Below are 16,970 nucleotides of genomic sequence, written 5' to 3'. Positions count from 1 at the left end.
TTGGCAGAAATGCAAATAACTTTAATATTTTCTTAACAATTCTTTGTCTCAAATATATGTGAGAAAGCAGATGTGAGGATTGATGAAGGACACTCCTGACAGGTCTGCCCAGCAAAAACTGACAAGGGGAAAAAAATACTAAAAGCAATAAACAGCATTAAAATAAATAAATAAATACAAATTAAAGATTTAGAAGTATCTCAAAACCCCTCTGATCCATCTCCAAGCAAGTTCCTAGCAATGCACCAGCCTCCTCCAGTCCTCTGCCTGTGCATTAATCAAGGGATCTGGAATGAGACAAGAGACTGATTCAAAGCACAAAAGAAACCAAAGAGATAAAATTAATCTTGCTCCAGCTTGTCTTTCTACAGTTTTGCAGCTGCTCCAGTATTTTGTAAAGTTCCTAAGGTTTGCCTAGTGAAAGTAACTGTGAAATACCAATCGCTAAGTGTCATCTGTATGGCAAAGATCGGCCTGAGGCCTTATCCTGCTCCCCCTCTGAAGATGTAAATGCTGCATGGGGTCTTGTTTTGGTCCAGTGAAGGGGAAAATCATTACTGTCTGACCTGCAGCTATGTTTGCTGTCTTAGCTGAGAATGCCAGTGTGCAGAGCTTCTTAAAGAAGCTTATTCCTAAAGCATAGCTTCTCACTATGCAAAGGAAAATTATCATTGAGTCCTTGGTTTTACTGATGGGCGATTCCCACATGAGAAATGAGACCTTTGAGAGGAGGAGGCTGTTCTTTCAAGAGCTGATGACCAGACTTCTCACACTTTTGTGAGAATATAAATCTGCAGATCAGGAAAATAAATAAAATCTTGCTTCATGGAGCACATCTGAAAGGCAGAGATGGGAGAAACTGTGCTTCATTTACATCAAGAACCTTTGTCTAAAATGACTGATGCTTGCAAGTGTTTTTACTGTACCACAGGTGGATGTCTATGGAGCTGGGTCAAGACTCTTTGTGAGCTCTCTCAGGGTCAGTGGGCTAATTACTTCTAAACTTTTCACTTTAGAGTAACTCCTTATTCTTACTCAAAGCCATATTTATTTGGGAAGCAGTTCTGTTGTCGTATTGGTGTTTGATTCACCCCGAGAAAAGCTTTCAGGACAAGATGTAAGCAAGCAAAGATGTTTATTATATTATGCAAAGTCATATACTCTTTTTGAATACACAAGTGTCACATCTTAATCAGCTATTTTCTACTGGCATGCTTGTAATTAAGGCATACAATAGGTTCAAATAGCAATATTTTAATACATCCAACCAAATTCTGCCTAATTTCTCTCCTTCAGTTACAAGATGTTTACATTCTTCTCCAAGTTAGACTAAACCTAGCCTTCTCTAATTTGAACAAAGGCAAATCTTCCCCTACATTCCCCCTTTTTTGTTTGTCTAACAAGAACACACTATTAATCAATCTAACAGTTTTCACATACATAAAAGCAAGTAGGGTAAAATTAGCACTATAACAAAAGCAATTAATAAAATCAGCAATCCAGTTTTGATAAGAGATTTTATCCATCCAGGTAAGCTCCATCCACTGAAGATCTTCTCTAGTCCAAAAAAAGGTTTGGTCTTGTTGAATCTTTGCTGTTCGATCCATAAAGGGGTTTATTCACTGGTGGATGGAACTAGATTTGTCAGTAAGATTCATGCAACATATTCCATCAAAATCTTCACACCCATGTCCATGGACAAGTAACAAGAAATCTATGGCAGCCCTATTCTGTAAAGCAGCATGTCTAATAGATTGATGTTCAGTAGCTAAAGCACTGATATTGTGATGTCAGTGTGATATCAGATATCTTGTGTGATATTGTTTTGCTAACCAACAACTGCATGAGTGCTTTTGCAGCAGCTGCTCCAGGAGTGAAGATGCAGGCTGCTATTATTTCTCCTTTATTCCACAAGCCTATGTCATCCCTGCAATTACTATTCATAATGAGGCTTCTCCTGTGTCTGTGAGAGGCCAGCTGGGTATGGTTTAATGTCATACTAATATTAGGTGTTAATAGAGTAAGGCCTCCCACACAGCAAGGTCCTCCTATGATCTTAGAATGCAAGCCAGGCCAAGCTTGACCTCCACAGATAAGAAAAATTCCTGGGGGTAATTTTTTAGGCCAATCAGTACTTAACAGTCCTTTACCTTTTTCTTTCCTAAAAGTAACCTTACACCACATGGAATCATTTCTAAAAATAGGATTTGCTGGAGTAACATCTGGTGTCCAGACTCAGTACCATCCTGGCTGCAGTAGAGCATCAGGACCGACAGTGTACGTGAGGATGCTCAATCTTCACTCTGAATTAAGTGAGGAGCAGAGAGCTGCAGTCTCTGTTCTGAATCCCTGGCACCGAGCTCTGATCAGCTTTCTGTTTCATTGTGAAGTTTTGTGCCAATGTCAGACCCAAAGGTGTTCTCAAAAGCAAAACATTAGAGTCAGACAATAGTTGCTGGGAAGAGAGAAATGTGTGCTCTATGCTGAGACTGCAAAGCAGCAGCTGCACTTTAATTAAAACTTATGTCTTATATATCTTTGTGTGTTTGAGTGTTTCTTTGTTTTTAATGAAATTTTTAGATAAAGTGAGCTTTTTTAATTATACTTCTGCCTCCTGGTGCACTCCTTCCTTACTCATTTTTGCTATCGTGCCTTTTTTCAATTTACGTTAACAGATTAGGCCATATCAGAGCTTCTGAATATATTAAAGGTGACAGCAGCAAAGCACAGCTCTGTTTCTCCAGCAATTCAGTGATGGTCTCTTTAGGCACCCTTCTTTATCCCCTTCCCTCCCCTACACATTTTAATTACAGTGACACATGTGGATCTTAGGCCCATTTGGCAAAGAGTAATGAATGAACTCTCAACAGTCATCAAGCAAATGCCTCAGCATTTGCATAAGTTAACATTGCTGTGATTCTGTGGATCTGCAGGTTAAAATTAGGGAGTTTTGACTTGGGGAATTTAACATAAAGAGTGATTTCTGAAGAGCTACTGCTCCAATGAATTTCCCAAATACAGCAGTTTAAGGAATACTGAATACTCAAGTCCATCAGAAGCCAGTGGAGGGTTTTAGGCTGCTGGAAACGAAAATCTTAGATCCTTGTGAATATGCAAATAAGAACAAGGAAGCCAGAAGAAAACTGTAATGGGATCTAGAGATAAAGGAGGAAGCCAAAAGCTCTAAAATGAAAGTAAATAATTAACCAGAAGAATGAAGAGTTTAATTTGAGAAGTCATAAAATTAAGAAGCAAATCACATAAGGATTGAAAAAGGTGGCATTAAAAACAATACACACATCATGGCCCAGCTCTTCAGACACAGGGGTTTGTGTTCATTATTTGGATGACACATGAAAGAATTCCCTGCCATTAGCTTGATAACACAAGCAGTGATAGGAATTTGCCTGTTGGACAATTCATAAATTGATACAGGGAAACAACTAAACTATGCTAAAATGCCAGCACTTAATTTTCCTGCCATTGCTTTGCTTGCTTCTCCTCACTCACGTAGCAGACTAGGTTAGGAAGAAATTCTACACAGAGAGAGAGATTGTCCATTGGAATGTGCTGCCCGGGGAGGTGGTGGAGTCACCATCACTGGAGGTGTTTAGGAGGAGACTTCATAGGGTGCTTGGTTGCATGGTATAGTTGATTAGGTGGGTTGGATAATAGGTTGGACACAATGATCTTGAAGGTCTCTTCCAACCTAGTTTATTTTATTCTATTCTAGTTTTCCTTTTACAGGTAAAGAAGGACAAGCTTCCCATCATATGAAGAAAGCAGAACTATTGAGTAACTCACCACTGAAAAAACAGGAAATTGAGTTACATTTGGTTCTAGGGAATTAGGCAGGAAAAAAAAGGATAATTTGGATGAAGGAGATTTAGTCCCAAGTTCTCAGTCCTGCTACAGAATTCTGTTCTCTGCACTCCTTTTCTGTCAAGACTCAATCTTACAAACTGCTTGCCATGCCTTTAATCTTCATGCAAAGTAACTGCCGAACAGAAAGTCTGTTTACATCAATCATTGTAGAAATGTAAACAAAACAGAAGAAGTAGAATTATGAATGAAGAGTTGATTAAGAAGTGACAGCAAAGATTTGTGATAATGAAGGTATGAATAGTGCTTGTTCGGAAATGTGCCAGTTACTTGCAATTAATTTTTCTAGCTAGTCAGCAGGATACATATTGGCTTGCAAATGAAATAAGCATTTTCTCCCCAGGTTGGTATGCAACTACAGACTCTTTTGTACAAACACCCCTTATTTGTAATGACTGGACTGTGGCCAGGAGAGGGTTGGTCTCTTTTCCCAGGCAACCAGCACCAGAACAAGAGAACACAGTCTCAAGCTGCACCAGGGAAAGTTTAGGCTTGAGGTGAGGAGAAAGCTCTTCACCAAGAGAATTGTTAAGCATTGGAATGGGCTGCCCAGGGAGGTGGTGGAGTCACCATCACTGGAGGTGTTTAGGAAGACACTGTATGGGGCACTTGGTGCCATGGTTTAGTTGATTAGATGGCGTTGGATGATAGGTTGGACTTGATCTCAAAGGTCTTTTCCAACCTGCTTAATTCTATTCAGCATTTTAATAATCATGCCTTCAAACTTTCTTTGTAACATGTTGATGTAATTTGTCTGTATCAGAGGGGAACGCTGGACCTTTTCAGACTTACACAGTATTTTGAAACTCTTCTGATACAGTAGCTATTACAAAGCACTTGAGATGTTGGATATTCCTGTATTCAATAGGTTGATTGGTTGGAGATTGATTAGTCGTCAACTTACAACTGGGAATAGTTAAATACTTCAGCTAGTAGATAAGCATGTAATTTGTAGAGGTTAGAGAGCATAAGGGAATTGTTTCATTGACCTGTGATAATTCACAAACACACTCCCCCCACCAGTACAAAATAATTGCTGAGCAGAAAATGAACTTTTCCTCAGAAGCACCTCTGTACACAAAGTGTAAAACATCAAGGTCCAGATTACTGAGTGGAGAATTTTTTACTTTTATAGTTTTCTGACAGACACAGCTCAAAGGCAAACTCTCAGTCCTCAGACCTCAAAATAGAGCAAGAGAAAACCTAGTTCCTGAATGAGTCTAATTTCAGATCCATACCTAGGATTTGCTGGGCAGAAACTGGAAATTCAAGATATTAACATGCTCCCTGCCCTGAACTGTTGTACATTCTCCACCTGTTCCTGGTTCAATACCTAACAGATATAGTTTACCCCTCCTAGTCAAACATCACTATTTAATCCACATCAGCCACACAGCATTCCAGGGAACGTGTGGCTAACTGCAGCTACAGAGAAATTTAAGTTCCAACAGTTCTGTACTGATTTCAATACCGATTAATCCTGCTCAGAACACTGCTTCAAAATCCTGGTTCCTGTGTCTGAGATTAATGCGACTATCACTCACAGCTTCTTAAAACAAAATGCATCAGTAAAGATTCATCAGTAAGCAAAGACTCACTGGGTATATGTGCAAAATGCACATACACCCAAAGACATATGTTATGTGTCTATATATAGGCAGCAGCTCCTGCTTCCTCTACACCATCCTCCACTGTGCCTAAACAGCTTCTGCTCCACCAAAACCATTTTTGTACCCATCCCAGAGCCAGGGGCAAGATCCTCAACCACCCAAGATACCATACAGAGGTGCTCAGCCCCAGTAAAGAAGCCCAGCTAGAGTTCATGGATGATGTTGGAGTAGCAATAAATCATCTTCCTACCTAACCGGGGGGCCACCAGGCCCCCCGGCCTTTGTTGTCACCACCACCATCACCCAGTGTGCACCACAAGGACTCACCAGTGATGAGAGGAGGATCCTCAGCCCAGATGGGCTCAGCTTGGGGCTTCTGCCTTTCCTGGAGGGGATTAAAAAGGGGAGCAGGTGGGGAAGGACAAGTGGCCACACCTGGGGTGGGAGGAGACTCCAATAGAGCCCAGGTGCTCTGGGGTGGGGTGGGGAAAATGGGGCAGGCAGGGTGGAAAAGGGTGGGAAAGAGGAGGGGGTGGTGGAAGAAGGGGATTTAAAAATAACTTTATTTTTCCATAAATCTTTCATAATGTACAACTGCAGTTCATGGTTTGTTTTGTCTCCATGCAAAAAGAACAAACCCACCAATATTTCATAAAATAAAGCACAATGGTGGCTATTACAACGAACTCTTTCCATAATTATCATTTTGCTTGGTGGGAAAATCTGTGCTTTTCAGATCAAGGTAACAAGTTTAACAACAAAAAAAGAAAGTTCTGCAAGAGTGTATTCTTTCCCTGGATACCAGCAGACAACACCAGGATGACCGAGGGGCTGGAGCACTGCCCTGTGAGGAGGAGCTGAGAGCCCTGGGGCTTTTCAGTCTGGAGAGGAGAAGACTGAGAGGGGATTTAATAAGTGTTTATAAATATCTGAGGGCTGGGTGGCAAGAGGGAGCGGACAGGCTCTGCTCATTTGCACCCTGTGATGGGACAAGGGGCAAGGGATATAAACTACAGCACAGGAGGTTCCACCTCAACATGAGAAGGAATTTCTTCACTGTGAGGGTCACGGAGCACTGGAGCAGGCTGCCAAGAGGGGTTGTGGAGTCTCCTTCTCTGGAGACTTTCAGGACCCATCTGGATGTGTTTCTGTGTGACATGTGCTAGATTCTATGGTCCTGCTCTGGCAGGCGGGGTTGGACTTGATGATCTTCGAAGGTTTCTTTCAACCCCTAACATCCCATGGTCCTACATTTTAAAAAGCACATAATTTTATTGACAAAACCACTTAAACTCTCTTGTCTCTCTCTCTGCTTCTCTTGGGAGCTTTAAACTCATATGACTCTGATAAAATATGAAACCTTACATTGATTTATTGTTAATGGCAAATAAACAAATTTAGGGGAAAAGATGTACTTTGAGACATTATTGTCACTGAGGGACCAACAATACCTTCAGCTTCCATATATCTGTACAGAAATCTGTTGACACTTTCTTGCATATTCATAGACATGGTCACTCTAGTGGGGAATATCTATGAGCAAAAGTTTACACTCCCTTATTATCCTGTCTGATTTACAGGAATCATTTCATCATCCATATTTAGCTAAAAGGATAACATTAGAAATATTCTTCTTTGAGTGAAGTAGAAAAAATATTTATACAAATTACTGAAAAAGTGTAGGAAACAAATACCAGAGGAAAAAAAACCAGCAGTAGAGTCAAGATCATTGGTTTAGAGATTCTCTATAATATTCAGTTTTAAATCTGTTTTTGTTTGTTTTTTTTTGTTACTTAATGCACAGACACCTGTGACTAGTGCTACTTTACCACCTTTCCTCTTAACTCTTGTTGTTTCATTAGTCCCTTTGGGCCCCCGTGGACATGGCCTTGCATAGAGGCACTGCACAATCCCATGGTGCAGTGATGTACTGACCCAGGTGGGCAGCACAGAGGAGAGATGAAGGCAGGCTGTGTCTTCTCAAACACCTGGGGAAATCTTGGGCCTGATTTTCAGAAATGAATGCTGAAAGCAATCCAAACACTACTGACTGGGATCTAGAGCTAGAAGTCTTCAAGAATTGCACTGCTCCAGCACTCACTGTTAATAAAAACTTCACAAAGCACCCACAAATAAGGAAGACCAGCAGAATCTTACTGGGCTAGGCATTTTTAGTGACAGTTGCCCAGTTTTCCTGACACTCATTTTTTCCTGCCATTGGGTTTATCATGTATTATATAAAGAATCCAACAACATCAGGTGAACCTTTGGATAGCAGATGCTCAACATGATATTTTGGCGAAGACTAAAGATGACTAAGTCTCATGATTAATCAATACTTAGCTTCTGCCTGAGGCTGATATGGATCCAGAAATGAAGTTTTTCCTTGCCTAGGCCTGATACTGAGGAATGTAGTCAAAGAAAGCTGCAGTCAGAGCATATCTACCACACTGTTAAAGCTAGGCTCCTACAAAAATGACCTGGAGATAGACACTTCCTTATTCATTTATTTAAACTAGGAACACCAGTGAAGAACAACAGCCTCTTAGGCTGGTTCCAAGTTGTCCTTGGTCTTCACTGGCTTTGGCACCACTGAAAAACTGACATCTGGGTTTTATGTGGATTTGAAATGATCAGAATATCTTTGAACCTTTGGCCTTTGATGACAATATAACCCCCACTTACCTATCTGTATATTGATAATGACTATCTTTACCTTTGAGGCCTCCAGATCAAAGAGACATTTTTAAATGACCCCTAAACAAAGAAATCCCTGCAAAACTCTGAAAGTTAAAGCTTACACAGCCCAAAACAGCTTTAAATGTGGTATTTTAATGATTTATGTGATGCTGGGTTCTTTAAGAATTTCTAGGAAGGAAACTACTTGCACCATACATAAATCCTCCACTTCCATCATGACCAGTACCATTCAAGTGCATCCTCACTCTGTATGGTAGATGTGTTCTGCTGCCTGATGCCATGTAAAATGCATCAGGCTATTTTATTTCATGTATTCATGGGCATCACCAGCACATGGGGTAAACCAAGTCAGGCCAACAACCTCACAACAGGAGACATTCAGCCTGGAAAAGGAAGATCTACAAAATACCTTCAGAAATCCAAATTTCTTGTTAAAATAGCATTGAAAAAGATCTCTTCTGCTTTTTTTTTTGTGTGTGTGTGTGTGAGGGTCTCTGTGCTTCCTGAAGAGCTGCCAATGCCACATGCCGGAGTGGAGCTCTCCAAGTTTTTCCTCTGCTTATTCTGATGTTCATAAAGAAAGAACCGGGAACACTCTGAACTGCTGTATTTCTTAAGAGCCTTTCTGGCAATGTATTTCCCTTGATGACAAAAAACCCAATACACTGCCACACACCTCTGGTTTTCTTTTCCTACTGTCTCTTTGTTTACTGCTGGAGCATTTAAAAATATTTTTATTGCTGATCCTGTGCTCAATTTAGGGCTTCAAGTAAATATTGTCCTCTACGTTGCCACTAAAACCCTGTAGTGTAGAACCTACTGGCAGCAGAGTGTGACTTTTGTTTCATATTTCACAAATATTATGCAGTCTTACTTAACAGAAAATAATGGTTTCACTGCCTAAAGCTTGTTATTTAAAAACAACATTTTTGGGGGGGGGAGGGGAGGTTAAATCAAGCTCAGCACTACTTAGTAATAAAAGTTTACCTCCAGCACCTCCGTAATTCCTTTAGAGTTGCTGTGTTCTTCAAGTGCTGAACAACAACATGCTATTGAATTGGGAGGAAAATGCCTCGAAAAGCACTCCTCCCTTCTAGCTTCACAGCTTATAAATGCAAAACACTGTAGAGATTTATGAGTGGAACAGGGGGAAAAAAAAAAAGCCTGCTCTGACACATTGTGGCAAGCAAAGGCTTGTTTACAAAAATATACTATTTTCATTGGACCATCATTCACTCTGTGTGGAATTACTTCACAGGTCTTTCATGCAGATGCACTGCTGCACATTTTGCTCCCATGTTTTTGTTCCCTTAGTCTAGACACTTAGGCTGTGATTTGGCTCATCTAATTTCAGTCCTGGGAAAAGCCAAAAAAGCCAACAAACTTGCACCTGCAGGGAAAGGCAGGTGGCTTGGATCCCTCCAAAGGGAGGAGGAAGCATGAACCTCCCAGTAGCAATCTGGGTTTGGTCTCTTCTCTCAGGCAACCGGCATCAGAACAAGAGGACACAGTCTCAAGCTGCACCAGGGGAGGTTTAGGCTGGATGTTAGGAAGAAATTCATCACAGAAAGAGAGATTGGCCATTAGAATGGGCTGTCTGGGGAGGTGGTGGAGTCACCATCACTGGAAGTGTTTAAGGAAAGACTGGATGCGGCACTTGGTGCCATGGTTTAGTTGATTAGATAGTGTTGGGTGATAGGTTGGACTCGATGATCTCAAAAGTCTTTTCCAACCTGATTAATTCTATTCTATTCTATTCTAGTCTAGTCTAATCTATTCAGCCATCAACAAGAATTTCAGGTGAGGATCTATGGTTTCCAGAACCTCCTGCCCTGGTAAGAGGAAGAAAACCTCTTACAATATAAAAATCCTTGAGCAGAAATTAGACCTGTTTGCAGTGCAGTTACTGCAGTAGGGACTTGATGACCTTGGATGAGGTGGCTGGGCTGTGGCTCAGATAAATATTAAGTGGAACAATAAACTTCATGGCTCTTTTGAAAAATGCAGCATGGCTCAGGCTCTGATCTGGTTTGTTTAACAGTGAAAAGCATTTTCCCTCACAAGCTTCATATTTTTTCCTCCCCCCCGATATGGACTTAGTTCAAGTGGAGACTTCTTACTCTGTGCTGCTGAAATAAAATGACTTAACGTGTACCTTTAAACCAGGTCATTAATCTTCTATCATTCACCTCCTGTATTGTGCCTTAGCTTACAGTTAATGGAATATTTAACTGCCTTAAGAGGAACGAGAAATTGATGTCAACGCTTCCCTTCAAGTTTTTTGTCCGTAATTTCACCCAAATAAAAGAAAAACTGTTGAGTGGGAACCATTGTGATGTTTTCTTGATAGCATTTTATTTGTGGATAGACAGTGAAATTCCTTTCCAAAATGCACTAGTGAAGAAAGAATAAATAAATAAATAAAAGACTTAGAAATCCCTCAGCTTCAAATGTGGCGTAGAGAACAATACACAGAAGGGCATTTTCTTGATTATCCCAGGACAGCACATGGATTTTAATGCTATATGCAGGGCTCCAAAACCAAAAGCTTTCCTTGCTTGATTCTGAATGTATTGTTTAAAGGAAAGCATTTCTTGGAGGACAGGTCTCCTCAGACCACTTACTAACAGTAGTGAAATTCAGAATTCCCTTTCCGCTGCTCACCCCTGAATTTCTTTTCCTTCAGGGGATTTGGATAATAGCAAACCAAAGCCTCAGCCTCATTTTTGAAGTTTGCATCAGACTCTGAAGAAAATAACACAAAAGACAGTAAACAGGCTGCCACAATTTTCTACAGAAACTTCAGATTTACAGGCTGTGGCTTCAATCCCTTCTGCCATCTCACAGGATGTCCAAGGTCCAGTGAGACAAGATGAGATCCTGAGCTCTGCCAGAATATGCACATTAACAGCACTGACGAAACATTGCCTGGTGGAGATGTAGGATGAGATCATTGCATGAGGATGCTAACGCTCCTCCACAACCAGGGAATCTCTCTCACATTGGAACTGCCTCAAAGATCCACCCAGGCTGCAGCCATCCTGACCCTAACCACAGAACAAAACCCAAGAGCAGTGTGTTTCCATCTCATTACATTTGCCCAAACTGTGCATGTAACTTTGGTCTACCCTGCCTGATGTGCCATTGGTACCACAGCTTTTAGAATTATACAAACCAAGAAAATGCCCACAAAGTCTCTCCCAAATGGTGGTGTACATACATGGGCAGCTTTGAAGCCAATTTTGCAACATGCTGGGGGATGGCAGTCTGTCCCTGAGTTTCTGGGAATGCTGCAGAGCCATGCTGCCCACCACCTGACTCCCTGCTGAACACCCTTGTGCAGATTGACTTATTGATTTTCTTTTATTATTTTTTTGAAGGAAGTGTGTCTGCAAATGTTAACAGATATCTGTTACCGGATGTAGGACATGCATCTGTGCCTACCAGGAAGAGGGTATGTGCTCTGATGCCTTCAGATAAGGATAACAAAGCTACAGCAGCACCAAATGGTTTGTTTGCAGCATTGAAGAACTACAAAGAAGAAATGTAAATTAAATGCAAGTTAAAATTCTTTCTTTGCTGCCTATATTATGGAATTAAGAGAAAATATTCTCTTTCCCCACTTCACATAGTGGTGCTAAATCCTGTAAGGCTTGGGTTGAGAGGTGACATGTCCTACCATCACTCCACCTTCAAATCTTTTTTGGCAGCTTTAGCAGCCTACTGAGAGATTCATAGGTGCCTCTCCTCTCCTCTCATATTCTGTTACTATTTCTTAGCTTACCTGGTGCTGTATGAGAGGTTCCTGGCATAGTTACATGCACTACCTCAGAGTTTTCCTTAAACACCCTCTAAATCCACTTCCACCTCTTTCCCTCACTGGCACATTGCTGACAGTCTCCCAGGATAAAACCTTCACAAATGATACAGAGCTTAACATTTTCATTATGCTTTTTTAAAGTGCAGTAGGTCAGTAAAAAAATTATGGATAAGATTTATTTCTTTTTTTTTCCTCTGACTTTGGACAAAGATTTGCTGGTGTAAGGGCAAAATGGAAAAAAGTACCTAAGAGCTTTGCCAGCTCAGCTCTGCGCTGCATGCATCACCTGGTGGCACAACACAAAGCAGCACGATCTGTAGATTGGGTTACCCATAATCATTGGAGTCTCTTACAGTTTATGTTTCAACTACAGGAGTAAATGATCCTCTATCTCCTGAACTGAGTCTTTCCACTCAGGGTAAATCACCCTTGATAGACTGCAGGCAGTTGCCTGGGAGCCTTGATTTGGCTGTAAACATTTAAATGCACACCTGCTCCCAGGGGAAAGGTGAGCAGCAACACAATGCTGATATAGAGCTGAGGACAAGGGCTTATTCCTCAGTGCCATCCCAGCATCACCAACTCCAGCTGGCTTAGGGTGCATGCAGGGCAGCTCCCCATGGCTCACAGGGCCAGCAGAGATTGTCCCTGCCTGTCTGCAGAAATATTTTCACGAGTGAATGTAAAATGTGACATTTGCTTTAGGAGAGAAATTGGTGTACACCCTAATGTCCAGTCAGAGATGATACTCAGCTGGTTTGTAACTGACCTCTGAGGGCAGCTAGTCTGTGCCCTGTCTGCATCTGTCTGCCTGCTGCATGAGGCTGTCTCTTCCCCAGTTATGTGCAGGCAGCAGCTTCCTGCTATATATGCTCTGACCTTTCCCAGATGCCCTTCAAGAATTTCAAATCCCTTCTTCATTCCTCCAGCAAGTACAATTTCTGGTGGCACACAAGTGCCAAGAAGTAGGATCAAACTGATAGCTACATATGGCACAGCATGGCTTCTGGATCTCACAAGGACAGAATTCCTATAGATATCCAGGGCAGTTGCACTGCTAAGCAGGCTTCACATATAAATCACAATCACTGCTATTTACCCTCTAAGGAGGGAATCTGGCTAAGTTAGGAGTGGGCCCAGTGCCTCTGAACCAGATGGCCTTTGCAGAAATCGTCCAGGAAACCATATATTTGTATCAAGTATGTTAGAGAGGGTAAACACAAGCCAGAAATCTTGAGTGCCTCTCCATGCTTTGTTTGCTCACCCATCCCACAGGATAGCTCCCCTTTTACTCTTACTCAAGAATGAATTAACTTCCAAAATTACATTAACATCAACTAGATGTAAACTGCAGGCTGTTTGCTGGCTTCAAGCAATAGGAAACAGCATTGCCAGGGGGTGAGGACTGGGTTTGGTCTCTCTCTCTCTTTTACATATTTTTTTAATGTGGGAGACTGTGGAACAGTCTCCAACAGACTTCATTTTCTGCATGCACCACACAATTATTCCTTAGCACAGAAATTCTGCAAATGGTAATGTGAAAAGTGACATGCAGACTCAGTTTGTGCCAGGGACTGGGTTGTTTGGCACTGAAGTGGCACGTACTCCTAGTCATGGCGAGGTCGCTGGCTGGACCATACACAGGGTATTGAAGGCCACTGTGTTAAAGTTAGCATCTGCCAGCTGCCATGCCAGACTCTGCAGTCAGCCTTGGCAATGCCAGAGCAATTTGTGCTGACACTTATGAAGAACACAGAAACCCTCATCACTTCTCCTGGCAGCTTTTGTAACCACAGATGTCTAGGAAAAGATCAGGCAGCATTTGAGACTATCAGAATTCAGAAAAAAGCTCAAGACAGATCACTAGAAATAGTTTACGTCTGTCTCTATTTCCTGTACATGAAAACAATTCATCTTTCAGCAGTAAGCTCTTGTTACCCAGGAGTCTCTGTCCTCTTTAAGGATTTAGGAGGGAAAGATTGTCAGGGTAGGTGTGGATACGATACTCTTTTGGATGCTGAAAACCACAAGCACATACTACAGGGATGCAACCAGGTTTTACCTGATAAAAACCAATGATGAAGGCACTATTTTGGCCCACCTCTGCAGATGTGCTGCTGCACCAGCTCCATGCATGACATTTGAGGTGGGGGGAAGCACGCAGCAAACACTGTGGAGTGAACACATGGTACCTCTCTACACCTAGGGCTCAGCTCTCTTCCTATCAGGACACTCGAGTACTTCATAAAATCAGGACTGTCCCTGGAGAGTTCCTGCTCCAGGTCTTTGCTGTTATTATACTGTAGACTTTAAATCAAAGTAGGAGTAAGCCCAATTAGGAAAATACCATTATTTTATTAAATCATAGTAAGGGAGCATAATTTAAACATAGCCAACATGCATAATCTGCTTCCTAGGGAAAACTAGCATAGCCCTAACCTGATATTAAAACTGGAGAGGAAATTAATTTACATAATATGAAATAATTTAATGTCTAGATCACAATAGGACTTTGCAGATAATGAAAGTTATTCAGGCATCAGCAAGGTGGCTTTAAAATGGTTTGTATTGATCCTTTAAAGTCACTGATCCTACCTGAACTATTATTTTCTCTTCACAAGTGAAGAAAAGGGAAAAAAAAAAAGAAACCCAAGAAAGAACCAAGGCTTGGATCTCTTTCACTGCACTACAGAGAGCAGAATACAAATATTCTCCCTTTCATCATCTTGTTTCAGAACAAGAGGACACAGTCTCAAGCTGAACCAGGGGAAGTTTAGGCTCGAGGTGAGGAGAAAGCTCTTCACAGAGAGAGTTGTTAGCCATTGGAATGTGCTGCCCAGGGAGGTGGTGGAGTCACCATCCCTGGAGGTGTTCAAGAGGGGATTGGATGTGGCACTTTGTGCCATGGTTTAGTCATGAGGTCTGTGGTGACAGGTTGGACTTGGTGATCTTTGAGGTCTCTTCCAACCTTGGTGATTCTACGATCTGTTAAAAGTGTTTCAGATGAGAATCTTGTGTAACCTTCTCCTCTTCTTCCTCTAGATTTTGAGAATTGTAAATATTTGAGTATAAGCAGGCAATAAAAATCCAAGTGTCATAACAGCTTTTGGAAATTTCTGTTCCAAGCCCCAAGATAGTAGTCATAAATTGCTATTAAAAGGTCAAATACTTTGTGATGGTTCAGCTGATTTGAGATAGACCAGTGAAAGAAAACCTTAACCAGTTTTGCACATTACAAACTTCCTTGGAAAATTTTCCTTTTACCTTCTCTTGCCCCTGTGACATTTAGAGAACAGGAATTTGCCTTTCCTCTGGAGTTTAATGAGATGGAGAATGGTAGCAGTGGAAGATCATATGTGACATGGGATGGACAAGCAAAGAAAATATCAATAGTAGCTCAATATACACAGCAGTGAGGGGTCAAATAGGCTAATATACATTAGCACAAAGTATTAGCATTTTTACATATGTACATAGTGCTTTTCATGAACAGAAGGTGCAGACTGCAGAGCATCACATCTGCATTGCCATTCTGAGCACTGAGAGCAATCATCCAAGCCCTGACAGCATTTTGGTAAGCATGGCCTGTTGTGATGAGTTGTAATCAGCGTTTACTTCGCAGACAGAAAGAGGTCTAAAGCCAATGACAACAGAAACACAATTTGTTTCCTGTTGATTCCTTGCCTTTTGTACTCCTGAGGTGGCTTCTTTTCATTTCAGCTCAGGGAGACCCCAGCTACAGTTCACTTCCATCATGGCACAGAGGGGAAAGAGCAACTCCTTACAGCCAAATCCTGCTCCTCCTGGAGGCCTTTAACACTAAACCTTGGCAGTCCCTGTTTGAAGTGTAAATTACCATTATGCCAGTACCTACTGCTCAGGAAAAAATTGTGTGTGGTAGGTTTTACATGCCAAACTGCCAATCCTAGTCTCTTAGTATTGCAATTAAGTGATCATGAATGCCTGTTAGACCCAAGCAGGCTGCAGAAGCAATTTGTGGAAATTCTAACCATATCTCCTGCTCACAACCAGATGTGAAAGTGTCAGATTCCTTCCAGTCAAACCAAAACAGAATGCATTTCTCTAAGTTTTGAGCCCATTACTATTTGTTCAGTATGTGGAATACAGTTACTGTAAAAATCTATACATGCACTTTTAAAACACAACATTGGGCAGCTCTGAACAAGTACCAGTGCCAAGCAGAAGCCGCCTGGACCTTGACCCTTGCAAGTTTAGGAACTGGCTTAACTTTTAAAGATAATAAATAACCTCCCTGGAACCAGGGAAAGCTAAATATACACTAAAATAAAGCATGCACTTAAATGGTTTGCTCATCTAGGATGATAGCTATGAAAGATGGATTACAAGTTAAGGCTTCAGCAGTTTCCAGCATGGCTGTGCAAGAAGCAGAGCAGAGGTGTGCAGTGGACACAAGCGAGAAATGAAGAGGGGAGTGAGGTCTGTGCTCTTATCCTAAAGCCAGGCAGAGAATAAAAAGGATTCAGTGCTAGAGGTTAGCCTGAAAGCAACATTTAACTGATCAATGTCAGACACATAACTCAGTTTAGATCCCCAGCCTGTCCAACTATAGGCACCAGAGGACAGGTAGAACCAGGCTCATGACCAACTGCTGCCAGATTTATGGAACCCCCATTTACCCTGCCTGCAGATGTCAAATTAACAGGTTCTTTCAAAGCAACCCAGCAGAGCAAATTTTGGGCTAAAGAGCCATTTGGAGAGCAGAGATTGAGATGAAGACACTGTTCTTACATCAAACCTGCAGTGTTTTGAGGACTCTGTGACTACCTCAGTGCTATTATGGTCTGGTGTGGACGTGGCTGGGGAATGGTAACTTCTGGCAATTGTGCTCCATTACAATCACTTCACTGCAACATCCCTGACACCTGAAGAGCTGCAATTTGATCAGTTTCTGCACTGATATTAACAGGCCCACAGTC

This window comes from Dryobates pubescens, chromosome 26 (genome assembly GCF_014839835.1).
Source record: "Dryobates pubescens isolate bDryPub1 chromosome 26, bDryPub1.pri, whole genome shotgun sequence".
NCBI classification, from domain to species: domain Eukaryota; kingdom Metazoa; phylum Chordata; class Aves; order Piciformes; family Picidae; genus Dryobates; species Dryobates pubescens.
This window is presented reverse-complemented; position numbering follows the sequence as displayed.